The sequence below is a fragment of the Oncorhynchus mykiss genome, chromosome 15, assembly GCF_013265735.2.
Source record: "Oncorhynchus mykiss isolate Arlee chromosome 15, USDA_OmykA_1.1, whole genome shotgun sequence".
Lineage (NCBI taxonomy): Eukaryota > Metazoa > Chordata > Actinopteri > Salmoniformes > Salmonidae > Oncorhynchus > Oncorhynchus mykiss.
The window spans coordinates 25186996-25202672 of NC_048579.1; positions in this window are offsets into that span (position 1 = coordinate 25186996).

Below are 15677 nucleotides of genomic sequence, written 5' to 3' on the forward strand. Positions count from 1 at the left end.
AAGTAGGGGCAACACTAGGTATTCATTGGATCACCCTTGTAATTGAATCTTGGAGCAGTACTGTATGCTCAATGAAGCCAAGTGAAGAATAGAAGTCTTGCGATCAGACCAGTATGATGCCACAGTGTGCACTGATCTTGAGAACAAGATGAAATATAGATCTAAGATAAATATGTGATATATAATTCACACTCATACTAAAAAAGAAAATTAATGCATTTGCACATCTCATTCATTAGTAGTTATTTGTTTATGCCTTTCATTTCACCTTTGCAGTGGCGACCTGTCATTCAGGGCAGGTAGGGCAGAAGCTGCTTTGAAAGAAAAACAATAGTAAATGGTCTGTTTGACATGTAATTCTGGCATTAATTTGTGTCACATATCAGTTCAGCAAACAACAACGTAAAGAAATAATATTGGGTTAATAGAGCAGCATACAAACTTGGTCTCTTTCTTTGAGTAAGGCATCTCCAAAATGCAGCTGTTTCAGCCTAGCTCAGTGCTTTCTGAGGTGGAGGACCAGCCAGTGAAAGAACAGAGCATAGGCGTTGTTAATATTCTCTGGTTGTGCCATGATTGGCTCAGGGTTCTGTCCCTCATGGGGACACTACGTAACCGCAGAATCTACTGGAGAGCTAGGCAGTTCAAGCCCTCCTTGGGTGCTGCCATAGATTTACTTTTTGATGTCAAAGGACTGTATTCAATGCAGAAATGCTATGCTACTAGCCTCATGCCATGAATATACATTGCATTCTCGAGAGAACTCCGATATAAAGGGCTCTATTTGAACAAACCTAATGCAATGATCAATCTAAGCACCGGGCTATAGGTTCGAGCGCTATAGGTTCATTCGGGGGTGTGTCATAAATATTTTAGCTATTTTCACAAGTACAAGTTGGCGCGAAAGGGCTGGGTTTTGATGAATGAACAAGTTGTGGGTGGCCAATCAGAACGTGCTGGCCAAATGTATGGTTGCTTGAAGTTGTGTATTTACGGTCTTTTATGTATTGCCTTGGAATCAAGGCAGAAGAGGAAGACATCCTCTTCTGCAAACCACTGGAAACCAGGACAACAGGAGAGGATATTTTTAAAGTACTGGACAGCTTTGTGACATCAAATAGTCAAGATGTGTTGGTATCTGTATTGATGGCGCAAAAGCTATGACAGGTAGACAAGCAGTTGCTACCGACACCACTTGGGTACACTGCAGCATCCACCGAGAGGCTCTTGCTGCCAAGGGAATGCCTGACAGCTTGAAAGACGTTCTGGACACTACAGTGAAAATGCTTAACTTTGTTAAAGCAAGGCCCCTGAACTCTCGTGTATTTTCTGCACTATGCAGTGATATGGGCAGAGACCATGTAACACTTTTACAACATACAGAAGTGCGCTGGTTATCAGGGGCCAAAGTATTTACACAAGCTTAAAGTTTTCTTTACTGACCATAATTTTCACTTGTCTGACTGCTTGCATGATGACAAGTTTCTCATACGACTGGCCTATCTGGGTGATATTTTTTCTCACCTACATTCTAGGATTACAGGGACTCTCCGCAACTATATTCAACGTGCGGGACAAAATTGAGGTTATGATTGAAAAGTTGGAGCTCTTCTCTGTCTGAATTAACAAGGACAACACACAGGTCTTTCCATCATTGTATGATTTTTTTTGTGTTCAAATTAACTCAGGCTTACGGACAATGTCAAATGTGATATAGCGAAGCACCTGAGTGAGTTGGATGTGCAATTACAGAGGTACTTTCCCGAAACGGATGACACAAACAACTGGATTCATTATTCCTTTCATACCCTGCCTCCAGTCCACTTATCAATATCTGAACTAGAGAGCCTCATCGAAATTGCAACAAGCGGTTCTGTGAAAATTGAATTTAATCAGAAGCCACTGTCAGATTTCTGGATTGGGATGCGCTCAGAGTATCCTGCCTTGGCAAAGCGCGCTGTTAAGACACTGATGCCCTTTGCAACCTCATACCTATGTGAGAGTGGGTTCTCGGCCCTCACTAGCATGAAAACTAAATACAGGCACAGACTGTGTGTGGAAAATTATTTAAGACAGACTCTCTTCAACAAAACCCAACATTGCAGAGTTATGTGCATCCTTTGAAGCACACCCTTCTCATTAGCTTGTGGTGAGTTATTCACAATTTTAGATTTTATATCTAAGATGGCTAAATAAAGAGCAACATTATTGATTATTATTATGTTATTATTTGTGCCCTGGTCCTATAAGAGCTCTTTGTCTCTTCCCATGAGCCGAGTTGTGACAAAAACTCATAAACACTCATTCTCATGTTTAATAAATGTTGATGGCAAAAAAACATATTTGAGAATGCACTTACCCTGGTGCTAGAGGGGGTACACAGCTGGAGGTTGAATGTTTGAAGGGGGACTATAAAAAGTTTGGGAACCACTGTTTTAAGTAAATGCATGGCTTCAATGTTTAAAGATTTATATATGATGGGCATGTAGTCTCCATCAAGGAGGGGGTTTTACGTATGACCAAATCATGGATAAAATAATGTAGGCCTGCCTACGATACATACATAAATAGGGAATGCCAGCTCACTGTTTTTCTCCTCTCAAAGCTGATATTTGAATAAAGCTTTGGTGATTAAGATTTATTTCCAAGCAGTCTCACAAGCCAAACACTTTATCAACGGTCTTAAAACTAGCCTACTTGATTACATTGGGAAGGACACAAAGAAAGCAGCCTTCATTGAGAGGAAGCGAGGCTATGTTTGGTTTTTAATACAATAAAACAAAATGGGAAAAAAAACATTGTTTTATGTTTCTAAATCTGAAGTATAGAGTATGAGTCATAATACCCATAAAACCTAGCAGTCAAACAGGGAAATGGTTCCAATTGTTTTTTCATCATTCATTTCTCATGTAGGGGATTTTAGAAACACTCAAAATAAGGACTTAGTTTCCTGTAGGCTACCCTGGAACATTTTGATAACCACGTAAATCTCTCTAGGACAAGGTGTCTTTTATGAATAGCCTGTATTCACCCCACCCGCCTGCCTAGGTGATAATTACAATTGCCCACACCTGTGTGAGGGCAGTACATAGTGGTAATAAAAACAGTAGTGAACCAACAATTGTTACAGTATACTAACAAATACATATAGAAATACACAGATTAGCAGAATAAACTTGAAAAATAGCATTTAGGTATCATGATGACATGTAGGAAATGTCCGAAATTTGGCTGCATTTATTTACTTCCTATTGCACAGTAAAGCCTACAAAAATAGATGCTTTGGGATTTTTTTTCTTTTTACATCTGACAAAGATTGTAATTAAATGTACGAAAATGTAGATATACATAAGCATTCAAAACACAGTGCAGCCCTATAATCTACAAAAAAAGATCGGAATGAAAAATCATCATTAGACTTCGAAAATGCGTAATATTTCATCTATCAATCAAAAACATCTCTCGTTGTGAGAGCATTTTAGGGAGGTTACCACGTCTATAGGATGTGATCTGTTCCAGGCCCACGTAAGCATATACACACATTGGTAGAGTTACAAGTGATGAACTGTCTCTGGTAGAACCAGTAAGAGAGATAATATATAATGTTGTTGGGTGTATAACCATGTTTGCCAGAGACAGTGTCTTTCAATTTAAATATCTTCGTTCAAAAAAAGTTCAATAATTGACTCATGTAATTCCAATTCATATTGCGAGGGTTGTTTTGTTTGCGCAATGCGCTGTGTGTGCGTCAGTATATAGTCTATAAAAACGGATCCTTGTGATTGAATTTCCCTCCCTTTTTAGAACACATAATAAATTACTTCAAATTGTAGGCTAATTGCTGAGTTTCTCTCTCTCTCTCTCTCTCTCTCTCTCTCTCTCTCTCTCTCTCTCTCTCTCTCTCTCTCTCTCTCTCTCTCTCTCTCTCTCTCTCTCTCTCTCTCTCTCTCTCTGGTGACTTAAAGAAGAGTAAAGTTAAGGTCTCAACATCTTGCTGAATTTATCTGGTCAAACGTCTATCTGAATTTCTGTAACTGTCCATTTCAAAAGAGCTGAACTTGTTGCAGCTTGTTTGCTTGCACTTGCTTATACATAGAGCGAAGTGTTAATGATATAATAACAAACATTATGAATTTACTGAACATAAATATAATAATGTTTGTGTATGGTTCAAAAGTCAAAACTCATGTTGGCATTTGTTAGTATTGAAGGAGAATGTTGTTCTTATTGAGTTACAGAAATCCACAAGGAGTCAGTAGAAACCATATATATTTAAAACCTGGTCTCAGAGCATTTCTTATCATTCTGTAACTCCGAGACACTCTATTTAGTATGATACAGTATGTATACGTTTCGTATGGTATGTATTAATTTGTGGATGACCATTTTGTGTGATATGTTGCGAATTACAATTCGTCATATGTTCAATATGTTATGAATATGCAAAAAGTAAATGTTACGAATTTGCAAAACATATGATATGTTACGAATTCTAGCTAGCTCGCCAACATTAGCTAAGCTAGGGGTTAGGGTTAAGAGTTAGGTTAAAGGGTTAATGTTAGAGGTAGCTAAAATAGTTTAGGTTAGATGAAGGATCAGCTAAAAGTGTCAAGGTTAGTGTTAGGGGAAGGGTTAGCTAACATGCTTAGTAGTTGAAAAGTTACTAAAGTTATCCGTAATGAGATTAGAATTAATGTTAAACAACCACCCATACACCTTGACTAACCACCTTCCTTTAGTTTTGCCTTAAGTAACCGTCTGCTAATTATGCCAAACGTAACATACTAAATGGACTAGCTCAGATTTACGTAAAGAAAAATACAAAATACTCTGAGACCAGGTTGTTATTGAGGAAAGTCGGCCATATTAGCTATGTTTTTCAAAAAGGCAGTAAAGGCTGAATTAACTGTTCCGATGCCAGATGAGGCCATGTGTAGCAGTAGTAAGGATTCACTCCATGGTGCACAAAGGAAAGCTCCACAGTCAGAAACAGTTTGTACTGGGCGAAAAGGGTAAATATCAGGGGATATATATAGTACCAGTCAAAAGTTTGGACACACCTTCTCATTCAAGGGTTTTTCTTTCTTTTTACTATTTTCTACATTGTAGAATAATAGTGAAGGCATCAACACTATGAAATAACACATATGGAATCATGTAGTAACCAAAAAAGTGTTAACTTCTTAAGGTATATGGGGCAGCATTTTCACTTTTGGATAAATAGCGTGCCCAATTTCAACTTCCTGCTACTCATGCCAAGAATATAAGATATGCATATTATTAGTAGATTTGGATAGAAAACACGCCGAAGTTTCTAAAATTGTTTGAATCATGTCTGTGAGTATAACATAACTTATGTAGCAGGCAAAACCCCGAGGACTAACCGTTCAGATTTTTTTTTTTTAGATCTCTGTCTGTTCAGTGGGTTCTCATTGGGAAACGATATTTCTTAGGCACTTGTGTTCAGTTCCTACCGCTTCCACTGGATGTCGCCAGTCTTTGGAATTTGGTTGAGGTTATTCCTTTGTGCAATGAAGAAGTGCGGCCGTCTAGGAAATGGGTAACACTGTTGAGAGTTGCGCAAGACTTGAAAAGTAACGTTAGTTTCCTCTCGTCCTCTATTGAAAACAGATAGACCCGTCTTCAATTTGATCGATTATTAACTTCTTATGGTATAGGGGACGGTCGCGTCCCACTTGAGCAAAAGCCAGGGAAAATGCAGCGCAGCAAATTTAAAAAAATTATACAAAAATCAAACTTTCATTAAATCACACATGTAAGATACCCAATTTAAGCTACACTCGTTGTGAATCCAGCCAACATGTCAGATTTTAAAAAGGCTTTTTCGGACGAAAGCATAAGAAGCTATTATCTGATGATAGCACAACAGTAAACAAAGAGGGTAGCATGTTTCAACCCTGCAGGCGCTACACAAAACGCATAAATAAAATTTAAAACATGCCTTACCTTTGACAGGCTTCTTTTGTTGGCACTCCAATATGTCCCATAAACATCACAATTGGTCCTTTTGTTCGATTAATTCCGTCCATATATATCCAAAATGTCCATTTATTTGGCGCATTTGATCCAGAAAAAAACTGCTTCCAAAACGCGCAACGTCACTACAAAATATTTCAAAAGTGCCTATAATAACCCCTCAGTCCTGAGCTACCCCTCAGTCCTGAGCTACCCTTCAGTCCTGAGCTGCCCTTCAGTCCAGTGGGCCCTTTAGTAGGGTTGCCAGTCTTAGGTTGGCGGCGAGGGTCGCCGTTCCTAGGAGGCCACAAAAGCGGACTAAAACTATGGTGGAGTGGGGTCCACGTCCAGCACCCAAGCCGCCGCCGTGAAAGAGGCCCACCCGGACCCTCCCCTTTAGATTAGGTTTTTGCGGCCGGAGTCCGCACCTTTGTGGGGGGGGTACTGTCACGCTCTGACCTTAGTATTCTTTGTTTTATTTATTATTTTGGTTAGGTCAGGGTGTGACATGGGTGATGTGTGTTTTGGCTTATTCCAGGGTGTTTGTACTGTCTAGGGGTTTTTGTAGATTTATGGGGTTGTTTTCATCTAGGTGTTTAGGTTGGTCTGTGGTTGCCAAGATTGGTTCTCAATTAGAGGCAGGTGTTTATCGTTGTCTCTGATTGGGAATCATATTTAGGCAGCCATCTTCTTTGGGTATTTCGTGGGTTATTGTCTATGTTATGTTGCACATTTGCACATTGTTTATATAGAGGTCACATTCGTCTTATTCATTTTGTTGTTTTTGTTTAAGTGCTCTTCGTGTTCTTCATTAAATAAAGAAGAATGTATTCTAACCGCGCTTCGCTTTGGTCTACTCCATACGACGATCGTGACAGTGTGGCTACTTTGAAGAATATATTTAGATTTGTTTAACACTTTTTTGGTTACTACATGATTCCATATGTGTTAATTAATAGTGAGTAGATGTGTCCAAATTTTTGATTGGAACCATATGTCTGATCAAAAATGAGCTAAATCCAACACATTTTTAATGTTTGGTGCCCAAACTATTTTGCCTGTTCAGGTGCCTAACTATATTCAATAGGAGGCTACAAGGCACTGAAAAGCAAACATAAATCCTATGCATATTTAATGCAAAGGACATCTCGGCTATTTCTGTTTGAAAAAATGCAGCATAGCAAATCCAGAGCTACAATCACAACACGTTTTCCATAAAAAATGGAAACATAGGTCAATCTTAGCTGAAAATGTATTTAAAAATAAAAATAAAAGTTGCACACACTCAATACCTCTTCCTGCCCTGTTTGTTATGGACGATGGATGCGATTGAGTCATTAGTGATGTTGGCGGTGTCCCTCGCAGTCCAGACGCAACGTGGTGGTAGTGTTGGTCTGTAAACCACTCCAGACTGTCAATGCGTAAATCATTCATTAAAATTGTGTCGATATTGCAAGAAATTATTGTCATTTCACATAACCATACCCAAGGTAGCTACTCTTCCTGCTTCATTCATGACGAGAACGCTAACTGGAACAAGCTAGCTTGCCAAGTTGCTAGCTAAACGAGTTAGTTAACGTTAGCTATATTAACCGGTAATACAAAATATACCCAAATGTTTAAAAATTTTAGCTGTCACCTTGAGGCTTGATAGGGGTTAAAAAAAAATCCCTGAAGTGAAGGAAATTTTTGTATTTGTTAGCAAGCTAGCTAGCTAGGCTACCAGTTCTTATTATTTTATTGTTTTATTATAATTTTTTATTATGAACACAACAAATACAAAAAAACAGAAATATACAAACAAGAGTACATAAACCTTACAGACAGAGGTACTACATATCAAGACTAATTTTCAATTTGTTGAATACTTTTATGGTGCATTTGCTTTTTTGTTTTTACATTTACTGATCATTTCAAAATAATATTTCAATTCTATCTTAAACAATGTGAAGATGGGTTTGTTCTCTGCCCACTTCATTTTATGGACAAAGTATCTTCCAAGAAAGATAATGTCATGTGTGTCTAAAGGTGAAGTCAGGTGCAGGAGAGCAGAGTATGATAATTAAAGCGCACTTTTTTAAAGTTCCAAAACGGGAGCACAACAAAACAAACGCGCTCAAAAACACGGAACAATAAAGTAAAGCGCTAAAGAACATCGTATGACATGAAAACAATTACACACAAAACATGATGGGAAACAGAGGGTTAAATACAATTAGATTGATTGGGGAAATGAAAACCAGGTGTGTATGGAAACCAGACAAGACAAATGGATAATTGAAAAATGGAGCGGCGATGGCTAGAAAGCCGGTGACGCCGAACAAGGAGAGGAATCGACTTCGGTGAAAGTCGTGACAGATAAACAAATTAATAATGAAAGTTAAATCGGGCTTCATATCATTTGGATCAACATAAAACATAATATCAAAGTCTTTCAAATTAACATTAACAGTTGTTTCTTTTAAAATAAAATCTAACTCACACCAACATCTTCTGACATAAGAACATTCCCAAAATAAATGGTCAAGAGTCTCTGGGTCACAAACACAAAATACACATTCGTTATCAATAGCTATTTTAAATCTGTGTATAATAAAGGTCTTTACAGGGTAGATTCTATGAATGAGTTTGTATGATACTTCTTTCACCTTAGTAGATATACAATATTTACCAGATAACAACGAAACTTTGTTCCAGTTCACTTGTCCTAGGGCTACATTCCAGTACATTTTAGCAGAGGGAACAGTAACATATTGACATAGTTTCCTTATATACATGTTATTACATTTAGAGTTTTTAAAATGTCAATTCCTTCTAATTGTATTGAGGTTACAAAATCCTCAACAGTTGCACTTGGAGTATTGTTATAATCTCCTAAAAGAAGAATAGCATCTTTAGGGATAGCTCTAACAACAATTTGATACTCCTCAGGAGTGAATATAACATTGAGTGTTCTAATAAATTCTGGATAATCATAAATAATCATATAGTTGTCCATCATTATTCAATAATTGTTTAAACCAAATAATGTTGTTGTCAAACCAGTTCTGGAAAAACAAAGACGTGTTTTTGTATTTTGTATTTATTATTCCAGATTCTATACCTATGTGGGGGGGAAATTGTGTTTGCACATGAGGTTCCAAGTTAGAAGTACTTGTTAATGAAAGTTTGCAAGCTTAATAGGGATTTAACCCACATCAAAGTTGCATTTGAGTAAGAATTCTAGACCACCAATCTATTGGAATATTAAATTAGGGATGATATTCCAAATGCAATCCTTATTTCTTAAATAGTTTTGTATCCATTTAATCTTAAATATTATATTACAGGTTTTAAAATCCAGAGCATTCAACCCTCCCTCACCTTAGATGCTACATATTACTATTTTTCTTTAAAAATTAGGTTTATTCCTCCATATGAAGTAAAATAATTTAGTATCAACCATTTTAGTTACTTACAGAGGAACATTCAAGGCAAGGGAGGTATAAACTAATCTGGACAGAACTTCAGATTGTGATAAAAGTACACGTCCAGATTGTCAAGTATTAACAAGGTGGGTGGAATCAGGCGCAGAGAGCAGGTGCAGTGAGTCGAATGTTTATTCTCCGGAACCAAACACGGTCAATCCAAAATACAGGGTGAAATAATCCAACACAGGATTAAAATGTATCGGAGCAAATAACACAATACGTATTCACGAAAACACATGAAACCAAAACAATCCCGCACGAAACAAGGGCGGGACAACCTACTACATATAAGGACGTCAATAAACTAAAATACACACAGGTGAAACTAATAAGACAAAACCAACAGACAAACGAAAAAGGGATCGATGGTGGCTAGTAGGACGGTGACGACGACCGCCGAGCACCGCCCGAACAGGCAGGAGAGCCAACTTCGGCGGAAGTCGTGACAGTACCCCCCCCCTGACGCGCGGCCCCCGCAGCGCGCCGCCACCGTCCTCGAGGACGACCCGGAGGACGAGGTGCTGGGCGATCCGGGTGGAGGCGGTGGAAATCTCTCAGGAGAGAAGGGTCCAAAATGTCCCTCACCGGAACCCAGCATCTCTCCTCCGGACCGTACCCCTCCCAGTCCACGAGGTACTGTAGGCCCCCCACCCGGCGTCTCGAATCCAGAATGCCCCGAACTGTGTACGCCGGGGACCCCTCGATGTCCAGGGGGGGCGGAGGGACCTCAGGCACCTCACCTTCTTGCAGGGGACCAGCCACCACCGGCCTGAGGAGAGACACATGAAACGAGGGGTTAATACGGTAATACCTAGGAAGTTGTAACCTGTAACACACCTCGTTTATTCTCCTCAGGACTTTGAACGGCCCCACACACTGCGGCCCCAGCTTCCGACAGGGCAGGCGGAGGGGCAGGTTCCGGGTCGAGAGCCAGACCCTGTCCCCCGGTGCAAATACGGGGGCCTCACTGCGGTGCTGGTCAGCGCTCCTCTTCTGCCGTTCGCCCGCTAACCGTAGTGAGTCCTGAACGGCTTTCCATGTGTCCTTGGAGCGCTGTACCCATTCCTCCACCGCAGGAGCCTCGGTCTGGCTCTGATGCCATGGGGCCAGGACCGGCTGGTAACCTAACACACACTCAAAAGGAGACAAGTTAGTTGAGGAGTGGCGTAGGGAGTTCTGAGCTAGTTCAGCCCAGGGAACATACCTTGCCCACTCACCATGCCGGTCCCGGCAATAGGACCGCAGAAACCTGCCCACCTCTTGGTTTACGCGCTCCACCTGCCCATTACTCTCGGGGTGAAAACCTGAGGTTAAGCTGACCGAGACCCCCAGTCTCTCCATAAACGCCCTCCATACTCTGGACGTGAATTGGGGACCCCGATCAGAAACGATGTCCTCAGGCACCCCATAGTGCCGGAAGACATGGGTAAACAAGGCCTCAGCAGTCTGCAGGGCCGTAGGGAGACCGGGCAACGGGATGAGACGACAGGACTTAGAAAACCGATCCACAACGACCAGGATCGTAGTACTTCCCTGGGACGGGGGAAGGTCGGTAAGAAAGTCCACCGATAAGTGTGTCCACGGCCGTTGTGGAACGGGGAGGGGTTGTAATTTCCCTCTAGGCAGGTGCCGAGGAGCCTTGCTCTGAGCACACACGGAGCAGGAGGAGACATAAAATCTCACGTCTTTAGCTAGCGTGGGCCACCAGTATCTCACTCTCAGACTCCGCACTGTCCTCTCGATGCCAGGATGACCCGAGGAGGGGAGAGTATGAGCCCACCGAATCAGCTTGTCCCGGACCCCCCTCGGTACGTACTGGGTTCCTACTGGACAGTTGGGGGGGGCCGGCTCTGACCGTGAGGCCTCCTCTATCTCCGCGTCCACCTCCCATACCACTGGTGCCACGAGACATGACGGTGAAATGATGGGAGTTGGCTCAACGGGCCGCTCCTCGGTATCATAGAGGCGGGACAGCGCGTCGGCCTTGGTGTTTTGGGAGCCGGGCCGGTATGAGAGGGTAAACCGGAACCTGGTAAAAAACATGGCCCATCTAGCCTGACGTGGATTTAGTCTCTTCGCTGCCCGGATATACTCGAGATTACGATGGTCAGTCCAGATGAGAAAGGGGTGTTTAGCCCCCTCAAGCCAATGTCTCCACACCTTCAGAGCCTCGACTACAGCTAACAACTCCCGGTCCCCCACATCATAGTTTCGCTCCGCTGGGCTGAGCTTGCTCGAAAAGAAAGCACAAGGGCGAAGTTTGCGTGGCACGCCCGAGCGTTGGGACAGCACGGCTCCGACCCCAGCCTCGGACGCATCCACCTCCACTATGAACGCTAAAGAGGGGTCCGGATGCGCCAACACGGGCGCATTGGTGAACAGCTCCTTCAAACGAGTGAATGCTCTGCCCGCCTCTGCTGACCAGCGCAAGCGCACCGGTCCTCCCTTCAGCAGCGAGGTGATGGGAGCAGCTACCTGACCAAAACCCCGGATAAACCTCCGGTAGTAATTGGCAAACCCTAAAAACCGCTGCACCTCTTTCACCGTGGTCGGAGTCGGCCAATTACGCACGGCTGTAACGCGGTCATCCTCCATCACCACCCCAGAGGTGGAAATACGATATCCCAGGAAGGAAACGGACTGTTTGAAAAACTCACATTTCTCCGCCTTGCAATACAGGTCATGCTCCAGCAGTCGCCCAAGTACCTTACGCACCAGAGACACATGCGCCGCGCGTGTGGCAGAATAGATCAAGATGTCATCGATGTACACTACCACTCCCTGCCCGAGCAGGTCTCGGAGAATCTCGTCTACGAAGGATTGGAAGACGGCTGGAGCATTCTTCAACCCGTATGGCATGACGCGGTACTCATAATGACCAGATGTAGTACTAAATGCAGTTTTCCACTCATCTCCTCCCCGGATACGCACCAGATTATACGCGCTCCTCAGGTCCAGTTTTGTGAAGAAGCGCGCCCCGTGAAATGATTCCACCGCCGTAGCGATGAGAGGTAGTGGGTAACTAAACCCCACTGTGATGGAATTTAGACCTCTATAACCAATGCACGGACGCAGACCTCCATCCTTCTTCTTCACAAAAAAGAAGCTCGAGGAGACGGGTGATGCGGAGGGCCGAATGTACCCCTGTCTCAGCGATTCAGCAACGTATGTTTCCATCGCTACCGTCTCCTCCTGGGACAATGGATACACGTGACTCCTAGGAAGTGCAGCGTTCTCCAGAAGGTTTATCACGCAGTCCTCTCGACGATGAGGTGGTAATTGGGTCGCCTTCCTTTTACTGAAGGCGATAGCCAAATCGGCATATTCAGAGGGAATGCGCACGGTGGAAACTTGGTCTGGACTCTCCACCGTAGTCGCACCAACGGCAACTCCTCTACACCTACCTGAACACTCCTCTGACCACCCCTTAAGAGCCCCCTGTAGCCAGGAAATCACCGGGTTGTGTTGAGCTAACCAGGGAACCCCCAACACCACCGGAAACGCAGGTGAATCTATAAGGAACAGACTAATCTGCTCCTTATGATCCCCCTGCGTTACCATGTCCAGTGGCACCGTAGCCTCCCTAATCACTCCTGACCCTAATGGTCGGCTATCTAAGGAGTGCACGGGGAAAGTTTGGTCTACCGACACCAGGGGAATCCCTAGCCTTAACACAAGCCCACGATCCATGAAATTCCCAGCTGCGCCTGAATCGACTAGCGCCTTATGCTGTAGAGAGGGAAAAAACCCAGGGAAAGAAGTCAAAACATACACATGACCGACAGGAGGCTCTGGGTGAGTCTGGTGCTTACTCACCTGGGGTGATCGAGCAGTGCTCCGCCTGCCCTCCCGACTCCCAGACGAGTTCCTCCAGCACCGGTCTGACGTGTGCCCTCGTCGACCACAACTGGTGCAGGAGGACACTCCTCCTCCGGTCTCCCTCGAAGCTGCCCCTCCTAATTCCATAGGGATAGGGGCAGGAGGGCTGGGAAGTGGAAACGACAGGGCCTGATCCGAACGCCCGCGGGCAGCCAGCAGATTGTCGAGACGGATAGCCAAGTCAATGAGCTCATCCAGTGTGCAGGTGGTGTCCCGACATGCCAGCTCCCTGCGGACGTCCTCCCTGAGACTGCATCTGAAATGGTCGACCAAGGCCCTGTCGTTCCATCCTGCTCCTGCGGCCAAGGTCCTGAACTCCAGAGCAAAGTCCTGTGCGCTCCTCGTCTCCTGCCGCAGGTGGAACAGCCGTTCACCCGCCGCCCGACCCTCTGGTGGATGGTCAAAAACAGCTCGGAATCGGCGGGTGAACTCTGGGTAATTATCCCTTGCCGAGTCTGGACCATTCCATACTGCGTTGGCCCACTCGAGGGCTCGCCCAGTCAAGCAGGAGACGAGGGCGCTCACGCTCTCCTCTCCAGAGGGAGCAGGACGCACGGTAGCCAGGTATAGCTCCAGTTGCAGGAGGAAACCCTGGCACCCAGCCGCCGTTCCGTCATACTCCCGTGGGAGTGTCAACCGCAGAGCCCCGGAGCCAGATGTGGTCGCAGGAAAAGGAGGTGCTGGAGAAGGGGGTGCTAGCGATGATGTGGGAAGACCACTCCTCTCCCATCGATCCATCCTCTCCATCATTTGGTCCATGGCAGAACCAATCCGATGGAGCACGCTGGTGTGGTGGAGGACTCTCTCTTCCATCGATGGGAGAGGAGACGCGGCTGCTCCTGCTGATTCCATTGGTGGTGCGGGATTCTGTCAAGTATTAACAAGGTGGGTGGAATCAGGCGCAGAGAGCAGGTGCAGTGAGTCGAATGTTTATTCTCCGGAACCAAACACGGTCAACCCAAAATACAGGGTGAAATAATCCAACACAGGATTAAAATGTATCGGAGCAAATAACACAATACGTATTCACGAAAACACATGAACCAAAACAATCCCGCACGAAACAAGGGCGGGACAACCTACTACATATAAGGACGTCAATAAACTAAAATACACACAGGTGAAACTAATAAGACAAAACCAACAGACAAACGAAAAAGGGATCGATGGTGGCTAGTAGGACGGTGACGACGACCGCCGAGCACCGCCCGAACAGGCAGGAGAGCCAACTTCGGCGGAAGTCGTGACACAGATAAAGAAAGATCTCTTAATAACCAGGAGTTAAATCTCTTTCCAATTTTCTCTACAATAGGAGAGACATTTTTGGCCCTTTTTGATATTTGCTAACTGTAATAACTGTAATACCAAAATATGTGATCACATATTTTACAGGGATATTACATACTGAGTTTAAGTCACATCTTTTCAACGCAAATAATTCACATTTCCTAATATTCAGAGATAAACCTGATACACGTGAGAAGGCATTAATACACTCAATAGCTTTCTTGACTTCATTATGATCTTTCAAAAAAAAAAATGGTGGTGTTTCAGCCATTGTGAACATTTTATCTCTTTGTCTTGTATCTGAATACCCCTAAAACTATCCTTATTTATATGAAGTGCCATAACATGTTTGACCAATAAAAATAAGAAAGGAGAAATTGGGCATCCTTGTTTATTCAACGTCTAATGTCGAATCTTTGTGAAGTTCCATGGGATAATTTAACAGAGCTGTTACTGTTATTGTAAAGTGTCTTAATTACACTTTGAAAATAGTGACCAAAACCAAAAATCAAAGAGTCTCAAAAATAAAATAATGTTCAACTGTGTCAAATGCCTTGTAAAAGTCTACAAATGAAATAAAGCTATCTTCCATAATGTGCTCACTGTAGTCAATCAAGTCCAATACTAGTTGAATATTATTACATACAGTGGGGCAAAAAAGTATTTAGTCAGCCACCAATTGTGCAAGTTCTCCCACTTAAAAAGATGAGAGGCCTGTAATTTTCATCATAGGTACACTTCAACTATGACAGACAAAATGAGAAAAAAAATCCAGAAAATCACATTGTAGTAGTTTTAATGAATTTATTTGCAAATTATGGTGGAAAATAAGTATTTTTGTCTGTCATAGTTGAAGTGTACCTATGATGAAAATTACAGGCCTCTCTCATCTTTTTAAGTGGGAGAACTTGCACAATTGGTGGCTGACTAAATACTTTTTTGCCCCACTGTATATGTCTGCCCTTCATACAATCAGACTGGGTATCATCAATGGTTTGGTCAATACCTTTTTTAAGTCATTCTGCAAAGATGGATGCAAGTAGCTTTCCACCATTGTTCATTAAT